Source organism: Carlito syrichta, unplaced genomic scaffold (genome assembly GCF_000164805.1).
Source record: "Carlito syrichta isolate Samal-C Ts95f unplaced genomic scaffold, Tarsius_syrichta-2.0.1 Scaffold305755, whole genome shotgun sequence".
Taxonomy (NCBI): Eukaryota; Metazoa; Chordata; class Mammalia; order Primates; family Tarsiidae; genus Carlito; species Carlito syrichta.
The window spans coordinates 416,261-431,569 of record NW_007249851.1 but is presented as its reverse complement, the minus strand read 5'-3'; the positions used below and the strand labels follow the sequence as shown (position 1 = coordinate 431,569).

At 43.2% G+C, this 15,309-nt stretch overlaps 1 protein-coding gene across 1 annotated transcript in view; it reads right to left on the bottom strand.

The window, feature by feature from the left end:
• Positions 1-15,309, bottom strand: part of TRERF1 (transcriptional regulating factor 1) — a 223,193-nt gene that overhangs the window by 182,333 nt on the left and 25,551 nt on the right. The window lies entirely within an intron of this gene.

Sequence of the window (15,309 nt, the reverse complement as noted above, 5' to 3'; positions counted from 1 at the left end):
TATACATTTCCAACAGAATATGCCTGTTAGGCATGTTCTACTGTTCCCGCCACACATAAAGAAGCAGGCCTAGTTGGGGTTAAGTAATTCACCTAGAGTCACATGGCCAGTAAGTGGAGAACTGGGATTCAAACTGATGTCTGCCCACCACACCTGGCTATCTTTAACAGAAGGACAGGGCAGGGTCTTGGTCCCAATTCAGGACCTAGATATTAGGCACATTAGCAGAACAGGAACCTCTTAGAAGAACTGAGACTTAGAGAAGGAAACGGGACACAGGAACAAGGCAGGAGGCCCTGCCATGTCAAAGCCAGAACAGTGTCTGAGCCCAGAATCCTGACCGGAAGGGATATGAGTCTCCACTTCCTCAGACCAGACGTGGCTGTAACATTTGAGGGCAGGGCTCAGCTGAAGGAAGTAACCCACGGGGCTGCCCTCACCGGAGATGATGCAGGCTGGGTATGGGTGGGTACACACCTCTCAGCTCAACAGACCCCAAGGGGAGCCAACGTCGGGTCAGGCAGCCTTCCCACCTGCACTTAGAATGGGAGGAAGGTCCTGCACACGGAGCATCTGACTGTGAGTGAATAAACATTAGAAAATCTTGACCTTCGGTTTCCTCCTCTGTCAACAAACAGGGCTGGACCAGATGGCTTCTGTAGGCACCGTGGATTCTGCTTCCTATTTGGGGATTATCTGCATCATTTAAATCAGGGGTCTTACAGTCTATGGGTAGGCTTTAAGAAGTTTCAACTCACATAGGCAAAAGGAAAACTGGGAGTTTCGGGGTGTACGAATGGGAATGGGTCATGCTTCTGAAGCTGAAGTCCATAGGCTCCATCATATTCCCAAAGGAGTCTGCGGACAAAAGGTTAAGAATACCTGATTCAAACTAAGCTAAACTTACAGTGGAGGTTAGACAGCAGCACAGAGCCAAGGTAGTCAGCTCAACCAAATTTAGCCAAATATGCCCAAAGAAATGTAGCCACAAACTCTTTTCTACTCTCTTGGGCCATCTGGAAAGTGTATGGTCACTAATAAGGCCAAAAAAAGTGGTTGGGTAGGTCAGGGCACCCCATCCTCAGTACTTCAATAGAAAGCAGTATGACTTGTATTGCAAAAGTTGGAAGCATTATTTTTTTAACAGTTGGTGAGGTCACTAGATAATGGATACTTGAACACTTAGTGCCCTAAAGTCAGAGGAGCAGTAAGTGTCATTTTCTCTACTTTTCTCAGTGGCTTCTCAGAGTTTGGCCCAACCTGAAGCTGGTTAGAAATGCTAGGGTCTCTGGGGTCTCACCCCCACCTGCTGGATCAGAATCTGCATTTTTTACAAGATCGCCAGACCCAAGGAGATCCATGTGCACCTTAAATTTTCAGAAACTTTGTTGCGTTGGTGTTGACAAAAATTTACTCAAGAAAAGAGTGAAGGATAAGAGAAAAATTAAAGGTGAAAAGAGAATCAACAAATAAGAACTTGAGCAAATATCGAGAAAGAGAATGAAAGCCAAATTTGGATCCTTGGGGGGGAAATAACTAATGAAATTAATAAACCATGGGGCCAAAAACATGTCAAAAGAGTACGTTGGAAAAGTTAAAAAAGAAAGACAAAGACCCAATAAATACAATGATACAATGGTTAAGGGATTTTTATGGCTATCTTAAACTAATAATTTTGAAAGACAAAGTTAACAGAATGATACAAATTTATAAGATACCCCAATAAAAGCAAAAAGAAACACTTAAGCTGAATAGCAACAGAAGATGAGTTAGAAAAAGTCAAAAACAACCAAGAACAAAGCACCTGGACTTAGCAGCATCCTTGGAGAGTTTTTCGGTAACATGTAAACACTTTTTAACCACTTATATATACAAGCAAAAACATTCACACTTTTTTTTTTAACAAATTAAAGTATGTGCTATAAAGCACAGACCTTTCTAAACATTACTCTGGTTCCCAGAGGGCACCTCTGAAATGAGTCCAGCGCACATCTTTCAGGCCTCTTTTGCATGAATACATGATTCCATTAAAAATATGATTCTGTCAAAAATATTTTATCATTTTGTGTGAGTTTTCTTTTTCAAAAATGGTGTCATATTGTACACATTACTCTGGAATTTGCCTTTTTCACTCAACATTACATTTTTGAAACCTATTCTTACAGTTAGATATCAATCTAATATATTCCTTTTAACTAATCTTGCAATGTTTCTCCAATTTTTTTGATCAAGTCTCACAGTAACAAATACATTTTATACTGCGACCTAGTTCACAATTGTAAATATACAAAATTGAAGCAAAAGCTCACCAAATATGTAGCCACATTATGTGCAATATACTCTATTATTTTGTATGCTTTGTTTCACACTGTGTCACCATGCTCTAAGTTATTTTTTTTAACCCACTAATGGTCTAAACGGTCCAGGTTTTACTTAGCCCTTCTCTTTTTTCTTTGCTTTTTTTTTTGAGTTGGAGCCTCACTCTGTCGCCCAGACTGGAGTGCAGTATACACTCCCAGCCACCGCAGCCTCGACCTGCTGGGCTCCGGCGATCTTTCCACCTCAGCTTTCCAAGTAGCCGGAACTACAGGTGCATGCTACCACGTCCAGCTAATTATTTTATTTATTTATTGTAGAGACGAGGTCTCGCCAAGTTGCCTGGGTGGGTCTCAAACCCGTGGGCTCAGGCAATCTACTCGACTCAGTCACCCAAAGTGCTGGGATTACAGGCTAAGCCACCGAGCCTGGCCTAGTCCTTCTCTTAATGATTCATATATGCACTGTTGTCTCCGATTTTCCTCCATAATAACAATATCCAAAGAACACATGTGAGTTTTTCTCTACGGCAGAAACCCAGTAGTGGAACTGCTGGGTCCTGAGACATGAGAGATGGGCATTTATAATGTAGGTAACTATCACAAATTACCTTCCAAAGCAATCGTATCTATTTACTCCCACCAACAATGTATGAAAGTACTTCTTTCTTACAACTTCACCACATCAGTGTATTATCAAATGTTTCGATCTTTTCCAAACTGATAGGTTCCAAATGCCCTCTTATTGCAGTTCTGATTTGGATTTTTTTTTAATTATAAGAGTTAGTAGCCGGGCTCGGTGGCTCAGCCTGTAATCCCAAAGCTTTGGGAGGTTGAGGTGAGTGGATTGTCTGAGCCTGTGGGTTCAAGACCTGCCTGCGCAACTTGGTGAGACCTCATCTCTACAATAAATCAAAATATTAGCCGGGTGTAGTAGCGCGCACCTATAGTTCCAGCTACTTGGAAGGCTGAGGCAGAAGGATCACCGGAGCCCAGCAGGTCGAGGCTGCGGTGACCGGGAGCGGCCACTGCACTCCAGTCTGGGTGACAGAGTTAGACTCCAACTCAAAAAAAAAAAAAATAGTTAGTGCATCTTTTCATATATTTAAGAGCCACTTATACTTCTTTTCCTGTGAATTTCTGCCCATGTCCTTTGCCTATTTTCCAATTAAGTTAATGATCCTTTTTATTTATTTCTAAGAGCTCTTTGCATATTAAGAAAATTAGTTCCTTTTATCATATTTGTTGCAACTATTTTTTTCTCAGATTATCATGTATTTTTCTACTTTGTTTATGCTGTTTTTCTAATTTTTATGTTGTCCAATTTATCAATCTTTTATTTTATGGCTTCTGGAATTTGTGTCAACCTTTGAATGGCCTCTCTACTCCAAGATTATAGAAAAACTATTCTAATGGTTTTAAATTTTCATTTGTTGTTGAAATCTTTGCTCTATCTTTGATAGATTTATTTTGGTCTAAGTCACAAAATAGGGAACATGCTCATTTTTTTCTCCCAGATGACTATCTGGTTGTGAAGATCCTATATTTTCCCATATATTTGAAATACCACCTTTGCCACAAATTACACACACACACACACACACACACACACACACACACACACACACACGCCTTTTTATTTTGGTGCTCTTTATTCTATGCTATCATTTGTTCAACCAACCAGACAGTATCAAATTATAGTAGTTTTTAAAATGAGAGCTAGTTCCTTCCTTCTTTTTCTTTGTTTGCGTGCATGTTAGTTTTTATATATGAACTCAGAATCAGCTTTTCTACTCCCAAAATAATCCCACAGGTAATTTTATTGTGATCACACTTTAAATATATAAGAAAAGTGACATTTTTATAACACTGACTCTTTCTAGCCAAGGTTACATTATCTTTCTGTTTAAGTCTTTACGCCCCTTTGCAGCACTGAAGTTATATACAAATATAATTTTATTACGCTTATAACCAGATATTTTATCTCTTTTCTTGCTTACACAAGTGGGATTTTTTAATTCTTCCATCATGTTTACTGGCTGGATATTGATGTGGGGGAGCTATTGATTTTTGTGCATTAATTCAGCACCCAGGTACCTTACTAAATTCTTTGTCTTTTAGCTTTGCTTTTCCTTCTTTTATAGCTCTTACTTCTATCTCTAATCTAATTACACCAGCTTATCCCTCCAGGACAAAGTTATATAATTATGGTGCTTAATCGGGATTTCAATGGAAATGCATTTAGTATTCACCACTTTAATACTAAGCAAAATTTTGGCTCCTGGCTTGACAAAGATGTATCTTCCCATATTGAAGAGGTACTTAATTATTCTTCTAAGAGTTTTTATTAGAAATATGTTTAATTTTTCATAAACCTTTTTAGTATCCAATTTTCTCCTTAGACCCTTTAATATGGTGAATGTTTATTAACAGAAATTCTAAAATTAACCTATCCTTGCATTCCTGTTCTGAAGTTCACACCGCCATGAGGTCTTTCACAGGCTCCTGGGTTCTATTTGCTAACTACACTGTTAGGACTCTGAAATCACTTTAGAGTCGTGTGTGCACACACTATTCTTTTGTCACATTTTGTTATACTCGCTTCATAGGAAGACTTTAAGTATTGCTTCCCTGCTCTAAGACAATTTCAACAGCATTAGAATCACCTGTACCTTCAATATTTTAGAAACATTTACCTGTGAAACCATCTGGTCCTGGGACTATTTTAAGAAATAGCACTTTGATAATGATCTCCATTTCTTCTATGGTAACTGGTCTGTTTAAACTGTATTCTATTCTGGCGTCTGGCTTTTTTTTTTTAATTTTTATTTTTAAAGAACACATATTTTCATGTTATATAAACTACTTCTAAACATAGCAAAATATCCTACCAGCACCACTATAAGAAGTAAATATAGTCTCCACCTCAAACCATATCAGGACTATGCCCAGACGGCCTGGTTCCTAATGTTGCGTCCCTCCTCCTCACCTCTCCTTAAGACCTTGTCAGTTTCTCATCACCAGATTCACATAAAAAGAGGACAGACAGGCTTGCAACAAACCAGAAACAGGTTTCCAAGAACAATGGGGGCTGGTGCAACACTCCCCCCAACCCAGCACCATCAGGGAAGGACTGCTGAAACTCCCCTCACTTTCTCTTCTGTAGCCAAATGTCCCAACTCCCTCCACCTCCCCTCAGTTCAGGCCCTTCCGATTTCTTCTGGGCTTCTTTTCCGAGCCCTCGCCAGCCCCTCTGACATCTCTGAAGCCAGCAGCCCAACCACTCTACTCACTCTAAATCCTCCACCTCCTATGCCCAGGACAAAGGAACCCATGGATGTTCATTCACCAGGCACCCACCAGAGGCTGGAGTACTAGGCATTCAAGGGCCCTGCCCTCTAAAAACATGTCATCTGGCCAGGCACAGTGAACCTGTGAACGAAGAGAGTAGATTGCCTGAGCCCATGGGTTCGAGACCAGCCTGGGCAACTTGGCAAGACCTCATCTCTACAATAAATAAAAAATTAGCCAGGTGTGGTAGTGTACACCTGTAGTTCCAGTTACTTGGAAGGCTGAGGTGGAAGGATTGCCGAAGCCTAGCAAGTCGACGCTGCGGTGGCCATGAGCGTGCCACTGTGCTCTAGTCTTGGTGATGGAGTGAGACTCCAATTCAAAAAAAGTGTCATCTGAGTAATGGGTTAAGACCTGCCCAAAAGTAACAACAAGTCCCCAATAAGCAGTCCGGAAAGACCAGGCACTGAACAGTGCAACAGAGAGTGACCCAGGGGTGCAGAGAGGAGGAACCACCAGGTGACCAGGAAAGGCACATCGAGCAAGAGACAGAAAGCAAGGCTGAAAGCTGGCATCTGTCCTTCCAGGGAAGGAGGCAGATAAGCCTGGAACACGTGGGTCCTGGAGCCCCAGCAAGAGGGTTGGCTATGACACAGCAGACAACAGGAGCCCCTGTGGGCTCCAGGGAGTAACAGGAAGCAAGTGGTGTTTTGGTCACACCCCCAACATTCTATGATGCCAAACTTGCATTCAAAGAAATGACTAGCTGTGCCAAGAACTTGGTGAGCTGGAATGGGGTGGGGAGGAGGGAGCTGTGAACCACAACCCTACACTGATGCCACAAGTGACAATGGACACACACACACACTCACAATGTCAAGCTCTAATGACAGACACCAGACTGGAATCATACTATGGCACTAGGTTTTAAGTAGTTTCTTGCACTACACAGTAAAAACCACATGGCCACAAATCTCTAACCTCAGGGGGCATCTGCGCTAGCCCAGAGTTTCTCAAACTCAGAGTGCACCCAGTCACTTGAGGGTCTTGTTAAAATTGCAGATGCTGGTTACACAACTACAGGTGGGACCTGAGGTTCTGCATTTCTAAGCAGCCCTTGGGTGAGCCTGCTGGTCCAGGGACCACACTTTGAGTAGCAAAGGACTAGATGATACCGAGGCCCTCGTGGGCTCACAGGCAGCAGATTAAGGGCATTAACCACAGGCAAAGAGAGAAATGGGGGCCCCCTGTGGTCTACACAGACCACCCAAACCAACCAACTCATTTTCTATTTGAAAAATTCATGGTGGGGGTTCAGTAATAGGCGGTGCTGCCTTCAAGTCATTAGTAAGTGGAAACCACCCCCCTGCATTTCACAACTGCTGTCTAATTACCTTCATGTAACCTCTCACAGCAGCCCTAAGCCAGCTCTTTCAAGTACGGAGGCCACTAATCAAGTCATAAAGCCTCATATTATTAGCCTTGATAACAGAGCGTAAAACAAACCGAACAACAATTGCATTTGCTTGTCCTCCCAGTTGAGGCCATCAGTCAAGCTAACATTTACTTTACATCCCGGGTCAAAGGAAGACACACTTCACCAGTGAGAGCCTCTGCCATGCCAGAGGAATGTATCAGCTTTTTAAATGAACTATCTGAGAAGATTCTGGAAGATGTAATGTCGTGCCACAATCCTAGAGACTTCTTTTCTTTCCCCATCTCTTTGGATAATTTGGAAGCTGGAAGCACTTTCTACTTCCCCCCACTCCTTCTGTTGAGTCCCCTCCCCTCACTCAGGTCGCCTGCTTAGGCACAGAGTGATCCACTTCAAGTCAACCCCCTCCAAGTCACAGTGCATTCCCGTCATGGCTGATTCGGAAGTCAGTCAGCCAGCATGTCTGTGCCCCGTGAAGATGAGGCCAGCGGCAGGTCCACAGAGTGACAGTCACTAAGTATGTCTGAAGGCAGACCCAGACTCCACCTCCATGTGAACCGTAAACATCAGATCACCCTCCCCCACACACAGACGCCAACACATTGGATGTCTAAAGTGTGCAGAACCTTACAGCCTATTACACATTGTGAGAACTCAGAAGACACAATCCCTGAACTTGAGCAGTTGCTGTACGAGGAGATTATTCACCCCAAGCTTATGCAGCAACCAGATTTTAAGTTCCCCGGTGGCTGGCACCTTCTAAACTGGAGAATTGTGCAGCTGAGGATGTACCCTGCTGGCAGTAAGTGCTATGGTATTGACTAAGCAATATGTGAGGAACAAGAATTAATGTCCTCCAATAGCCATGGGTAGGTAACTCACCCAAGATTACACACTGGGTGTTTGTGGTAAGACCAGAATGCAGACCCCCCCAACTGCCAAGCAGAGGCTGTTTCCACTAAATCCCCCTCATCTCCACTTTGGAACTCCTGAATAAAATCAGAAGGTTTGCCACCTCTTTGATCTTTACTTCTCCAACAACCTTGACCAGCCTGAAGCACCCTCTTTCTCTTGGGGCAAGGAGCATAATTTAAACCCACCCAAGAGCTGATCTTGGTTCTGCTCTCCATGAGATGGGTGGAGGGCAAAGTCATCTCCCTTCTTTAGGAATTAGTTTGCTCTTCCCTAAAATGAAGGGGTTAGTGAAGATGATGCTAAGATACTTTCAATAGCTTTCAATAGAATCAATGAGCACTTCACTCTGCAATTAAGAGAGAAAGGAGCGCCCCCTCAAGCCATGGCCCCTGCCTCATCTTGCTCTGAGCAGGGAGGATGAGCTGGTCTAGGCAATTGATAAGAAACTATCCACCAATCGCCTCCAGTAGTTCACCCAAATCTTCCCCAGCTCACATGAGGAGAAACAGCAAGCTGCCAGCTGTCTCCCGCAAACTCGCCAGGAAGAATTCTTCATTTTTTGTTGTTGTTGCATTGAGGTATTATTTTCTTATTAATGACTTTTTAAAATTCTAGACATTACAAAATTATAAAATCAAGCCATGTTCATTACAGAAAATCAGAAAACATTTTTGATAACTTTTTAAAAGCATAAAGGAAATGTACATTTGTTACAGAAAAATAAAAAAACTTGATTAAAAGAAGTTTCTACCTATAGACAAATCCAAATCTATTTATTAATTAAATCCAGTGGAGACTCAAAGAAACACAAGGGTTGGAATTAACTTTAGTGCGATGGTACAGGATGTCTTGGGCTCTGCCACATAATGTCAGGGGGAGGATTACCATGATCTGGGCCAATCTCTCATTGGGGTGGAAGAGGGTGGGCAGGAGCCCTGACTCCACTGTCCCTGACAGGTGGCCACCCAGCCTCTGCTTGGATACTTCTCACTTTTCTAGCACTTTTGTGGGCAGCCCGGGCCACGCTGAGGTCAGCTCCATCAATAGTTCCTACAGCAGCAGAGGGTAGTTGCAGGCACAGGCTTCTGAGAGAGCTGGATTTAGGTTCAATTCCATGCTTTATGACCCTGGGAAGATCATTCAGCCTCTTTGAACTTGAATCTCCTCATCTTTGTGATGAGAACAACAATACCTGCCTCATAGGGTCATTGTGAGATTTCAATGAGAAAATGTATGTACAGCACTTAGCAAAGTGTCTAGCACAGTAGTATAAGTCACCAATAAACAATACTATTAGTAGTAAATGGTAGCTCGCAACAATGGCTTTCAAACTTTTCCCTCTCTTATCCCCAGTAAGAAATTATACTTTATATCATGACCCAACACAAAAAAATTCTGTATACATATAAACAAATAAAACTAAACAAATACTTCCAAGAAACAATACTGACCCAACATATCCGATCCACTCCATTTTTTTTTTACTCTTGTCTTTCCTTCCTACTCTCTTTCATTTTATTACAGTTGCTGGTCTCGATCACCAAGCTGATTGTATAATCCACTACTGACGGCAAGTTGCAGTTTGAAAAACACTGACTTAGACTAAGACCAAATATATAGCTTCTGCCTTTCAATTCTCACAGAACCACTCTGTTCCATCTTCCACATGTTAGACTTCTGCATTGGAAGCATTCTCCACTCTCACAAGCAGTCATTGCACGTGACAGGGCTACCCAATCCCCCTTCTTCCCTCGACTCCCTTCTTCCTCCACACTTTGTCCCCAGTCCACCACTGCCACCCATGCTCATCCTGCAGCTGCAATCACTTCTCTAGTGGCTTCTCCACAGTCTCAGCCCAAGCAGCCTGACATGAGCTTTCTTATTTTTTTGGACCTTCATGCTGTATGTTCTACCCATCCCAGAGCACTTTGTGTGGGTTCCCTTCAGTCCACCTCTAACTCCTCTCTAGAAGTCGATTCTTTCACACAAAAGTGCTCCCTCTACCTCTTTCTCTGTCCTTCCACAAATTAGATCAGGATGTCTCAGGGCTCATCAGATAAGAAGAGCGAAAGTGGGGAAGAGTTTCAATATGTACATGTGGGCCAAAACCTACAACCAGAAAGTGCCCCCTTACTCATTTCTGAACTCGCTCTGCCTGCTCACCCTGAAACCAAGCCGAGAAGGCCTCATCTCCCAGCCACATCTACGTCCCTCCATGGTGAAGGCGGCCCTGCGACACGGAATCGCACACCTGGCTGCAAACACAGCCCTTCAGAGCTGAGATCTCCCAGCACCACCTTGCATGAGCAGGAAACGATAGATATCAGATACGGCCACAGTTTCCCATATCCTATCTGCTTTTGTGGTGATCAGAAAATGCATTCGTGGTAATAAGAAGAAAAAAAAAAACGCACACATATGCACCTAGTGTTATTAGTCTGATTGCTAACATTTATCTGGGGTAAAGAACAAAAAAGTTTCCAAAGCAATGACAAAAATGTTTGTGTCCCTCAAAACTCAAACTGGCTGAGCATGACAGCTCACACCTGTAATCCCAGCATTTTGGGAGGCGAGGTGGGAGAATCGCCTGAGCCTAGAAGTTCAAGACAAGCCTAGTCAATACAATGAGACCTTGTTTCTACAAAAAATAAAAATAAAAAATAAGTCAAGCGTGATAATGCATGCCTGTAGTTCCAGCTACTCAGGAGACTGAGGCAGAAGGATTGCCTGTGCCCAGGAGGTTGAGGCTGTGATCATGCCACTCCAGCCTGGCCAACAGAGTAAGATCCCAACTAAAAACAAACAAAAAAACCATGAACCGGCTCCTCCTTGATCCCATTTGCATCACTGCACTTGGAGAGCTTGTCACAAAAACGTTCAAGAGACCTACAAACCTTACAAACATGCCCTGCAACACTTATGGCTTTATTATATAATCTGCATCCCTAAACGATGTAGTTTTAAGATTTTATTGACTTTTAAATGTAATAAAAGGTATCATGCTGCATGGAATATTCAGGATCTTTCTTTTTTTATATTAACTTTTTTTTTTTGAGTCAGAGTTTCACTCTGTCACCCAGGCTGGAGGGCAGTGTGGCACGACTTCCTGGGCTCAAGTGATCCTCCCGCAGTGGCCTCCTAAAGTGCTGAAATTCCAGGTGTGAGCCACCACACCTGGCCTCTTTTTAAAATTCAACATAATATTACTAAGATTCACTCATACAGTTCCATAGAGGTGATATTTATTCATTTTGCTGCTGTATCACAATCTATCATGCGACCATAATATATTTACCCACTTTCCAGCTGATGAGCACTTGGATTTTCCAGTTTTTTGCTATTATGAACAGTGTCACTAGGAACATTCTTAGTATATGCCATGTACACATACTGTCCATGTGAATGAGTTTCTACCCAGGAGTAGAAATGCTAGGTCATGCAGTATGTGAGTACAACTTTACAACATGCAGGCTAAGCATCCCTAATCTGAAAATCCAAAATGCTCCAAAATCCTACACTCTTTGAGCACTGACGTGACACCACAAGTAGGAAATTCCACACTTGACCTCATGTGACACACTGCAGTCAAACTTTGTTTCATGCACAAAATTATTTAAAATGTTGTATCAAATTACCCACAGGTACCTATAAGGTACGTATGAAACAGAAATGAATTCTATGTTTGGACTTGGATCCCATCACCAAGATATCTCATTATATTACCTCTAATATTCCAAAATCTGAAAAAGTCCTAAATCTAAAACACTTCTGGTACCAAGAATTTTGGACGAGGGATACAAACCTGTAATACCAAATCGTTTCCCAAAGCAGTGGCATCAATGCACACTCCTCCCAGCAGCCCAAAGGCGGCCATAATGACCTGTGTCTTCTCCAATGCTTGCTATTACCCGCTTTTTTTTTTTTTTGAGTCGGGGTCTCACTCTGTTGCCCAGGCTGGAATGCAGTGGCATGATCAAAGCTTACTACAACCTCAACCTTCTAGGCTCAGGCAAGCCTTCTCCCTCAGTCTTGAGTAGCTGGGACTACAGGCATGTACCACACTACCTGGCTCATTTTTTATTTTATTAATTAATTAATTAATTAATTTTTTGTAGCAACAAGATCCTGCTGTGTTGTCCAGGCTGGTCTTGAACTCCTGGGCTCAAGCAAGCCTCCCGTCTTAGCCTCCCAAAGTGCTGGGATGACAGGCATAAGCCATGGCACCCAGCCCTGCACAGCTTCTTAATGTTTGTCCATCAGATGAGGATAAAATGGAATCCTGTTATAATGTGTACTCCCCGATTACTAATGCAATTGTCTCATCGTTAAGAGAGAGAGATCCTTTCCTAACTTAACTCCTTATACTTTTCTTTCACAGTTCACAGTTGTGGGATTATTTGATAAAAGCCCATCGCTATGCCTGCTCTCCTCACCACTACATATTGCACAAGTGGTACAAAGTACAGCCTCTGTGTAGCAGCTGAATTAATGAATGTACGAACAGCTGAGTAAATGAGACTATTCAGTCAGTCTTCAGGTTCTGACCTGATTTTGTTAAAAGCCTGGGCTCTTGAGCCAGGGTCTGACCTCCCCAGCTGAATTATTCTAGGGGCCCAGGCCTCGTCAAGAACAGTAATAGTAAAATAACAACTGCTATTTTGAGTTGCAAGCTAAACATGGGCCACACTTGCCGCACTGGCTAATAACACCACCATTTAGACAGCATGCACTCACATACGGGACTATTAATATAATCCTCATATCTCTATGGAATGAACGTAATACCCCCATTTTACAGCAAAGAAAACTGAGGCTCAGAGAGGCTTTGAAAGAGCCCACTCAGCCGGGCTCGGTGGCTCAGCCTGTAATCCCGCGCCTTTGGGAGGCTTAGGTGAGTGGATTGCCTGAACCCGCGGGTTCGAGACCCGCCTGGGCAGCGAGATCTCATCTCTACAATAAATCAAAAAAATCAGCTGGGCGGGGTAGCGCATGCCTGTAATTCTGGCTATTTGGAAGGCTGAGGCAGAAGGATCGCTGGAGCCCAGCAGGTCGAGGCTGCGGAGGCCAGGAGCGGCCACTGCACTCCAGTCTGGGCGACAGAGTGAGACTCCAACTCAAAAAAAACCCTCCAACAAACAAAAGTGCCCACCCACAGGGCACATAAAGGGCAAACTCAGAGTCAACTAAGGCCAGTCTGGCCCCACAGTCCACGCCCTTTCCACACACCCAGCTGCGACCCTACCACCCTGGGCTTTTTCTCTTCTCTGCATGGGGCTAAGCTTTTCCTCCCCTCCTGCCCCTACAAACCTTCCCAGGCTCCAAGTTTTGCTCCACATTCCACAAAGGCTTTCCCTGTACCTGGGGAGCAGTGCTGTGAAGTGAAAGTTCACCCCTCTGCCTGTCCCCTAAATCTGCACTGACAACACGCTCACCTGGAAGTTTCCTGGCTGCAGGATGCTGAGTGTCCAGGAGGATGGCAAGGAGACGTCACCCATGCCAGGCTCTGCTAAAGTTCTCTCAAGTCAATGGTTTCCACCATGAGGTTCTACAGAAACCAGTCCCTTTCCAACTTTGGAAGGCATTTTACTACAACTGAAAGCAAACATCTAACACTTACTATACGCTATGCACATGACTTGCCTTCACTCAGCAAGAAATACTATGTAGCTTCTAAAATTATACAATCCAGACCAATGCCTGGAAATATACATGTGAAATTTATTGAAGTGAAAAAAAAGCAACTAAAAAATGGTACCTACATGCCAAATGTAAGTACACACAGTACCCCCCAGACACTGGTGGATGATATAAATAGAACTGGGTGTTCACTAGAACCTTTCTTCAGCAAAGTTACTTAGATTTCCAATATGCCCCAAAAGTTACTTTTCAACTATTTATAACAGGTGTGGTTTCAAAGCAAGTCTACTAACAGTAACAAAGAATTATTCTCAGCAAGAATGAAAACTCCACAAGGGTCACAGCTATGTCTATTTTGTTCACAGCTGTATCTCTAATAAAAGGGTTGAATGGGGTCAGACCAGTGATCAGCAACTACGGCCTGCTAAATCCCACTGTGCACCTGGTTTTGTAAACAAAGTTTGAATGGGCTGGGTGCAGTGGCTCACGCCTATAAGCCCAGCACTTTGGGAGGCCAAGGCAAGAGAACTGCTTGAACCCAGGAGTTCCAAATCAGCCTGGGCAATGTAAGTGAGACATCGCTACAAAAAATCAAAACAATGAGCTGAGTGTGGTGGCACACACTTGTAGTCCCAGCTATACTAATCGAGAGGCTGAGGCAGAAGGATTGCCTGAGCCCAGGAGATCAAGGCAGTGGTGAGCTGTGATCATTTCACTGCATTTCATCCTGGGCAACGGAATGAGACTCCAACTCAATAAGTAAGTTTGACTGGAATGCAGACATGCTAATTCATTTAAGTGTGGTCCATGGCTGCTTTTATCCTACAAAAAATGGGTAGTTAGGACAGAGACATGTCCCACAGAGTAAGAATATTACTCTCTGGTCCTTTATAAAAAATGTGCCAATCCCTGACCTAACGCTTCGCCTGGTATTCTGCATAGAGTGAACAACACTTATTGAATTAATAAATTCATCCCATGAATTTATTTTATAAATTTTAAACAACACATAAATGTATTATTAAGTTTATTTACTTTCAAATCAACCTAAATCAAGGTAACACATACGAACAAAGGCTTTAATCACCCAGGATACATCATAACAGATACCTAGCCAACAAGAAATACCGTCTCTTTTATACTAAAAGAAAAAAAAAAGCAAAAGAAATTGAACTCCTGACACCATTGGTAGGAGGTATGTATGCCTTGAGCAGTTTCCTCCAGTGGGGATGACACCAAGGCTTGCACATCCTGGAGCTACTGTAAGTATCCTGCAGCTACTGGCTTGCGGTGGGAGACAACTGTCAGGGGCTCACCGTGCCATCTGGGGCTGGAAGTGGAAGTCAAGACACTGTAATAATCAAAGCAGGATTTTGGCATCCTGAGCCTTCTATTCTGGACAATGAAGCTATAGGCCCAGACCAACTAGGGTGAGAGCATTTCATTTATTTCCTATGTAACTTCTGGTTGGGACAATGCATCCGTAAACAATTGTCAGTTCGATTATGTTCCCCTTAATTGATCAGTACATGGCTGGGCTCAGTGGCTCAGTCTGTAATTCCCAGCACTTTGGGAGGCCAAGGTGAGTGGATTGCCTAAGTCCGCGTGTTTGAGACCCGCCTGGGCAATTTGACAAGACCTCATCTCTACAATAAATCAAAAATTAGCCGGGCGTGGTAGCGTGTGCCTGTAGTTCCAGCTACTTGGAAGGCTGAG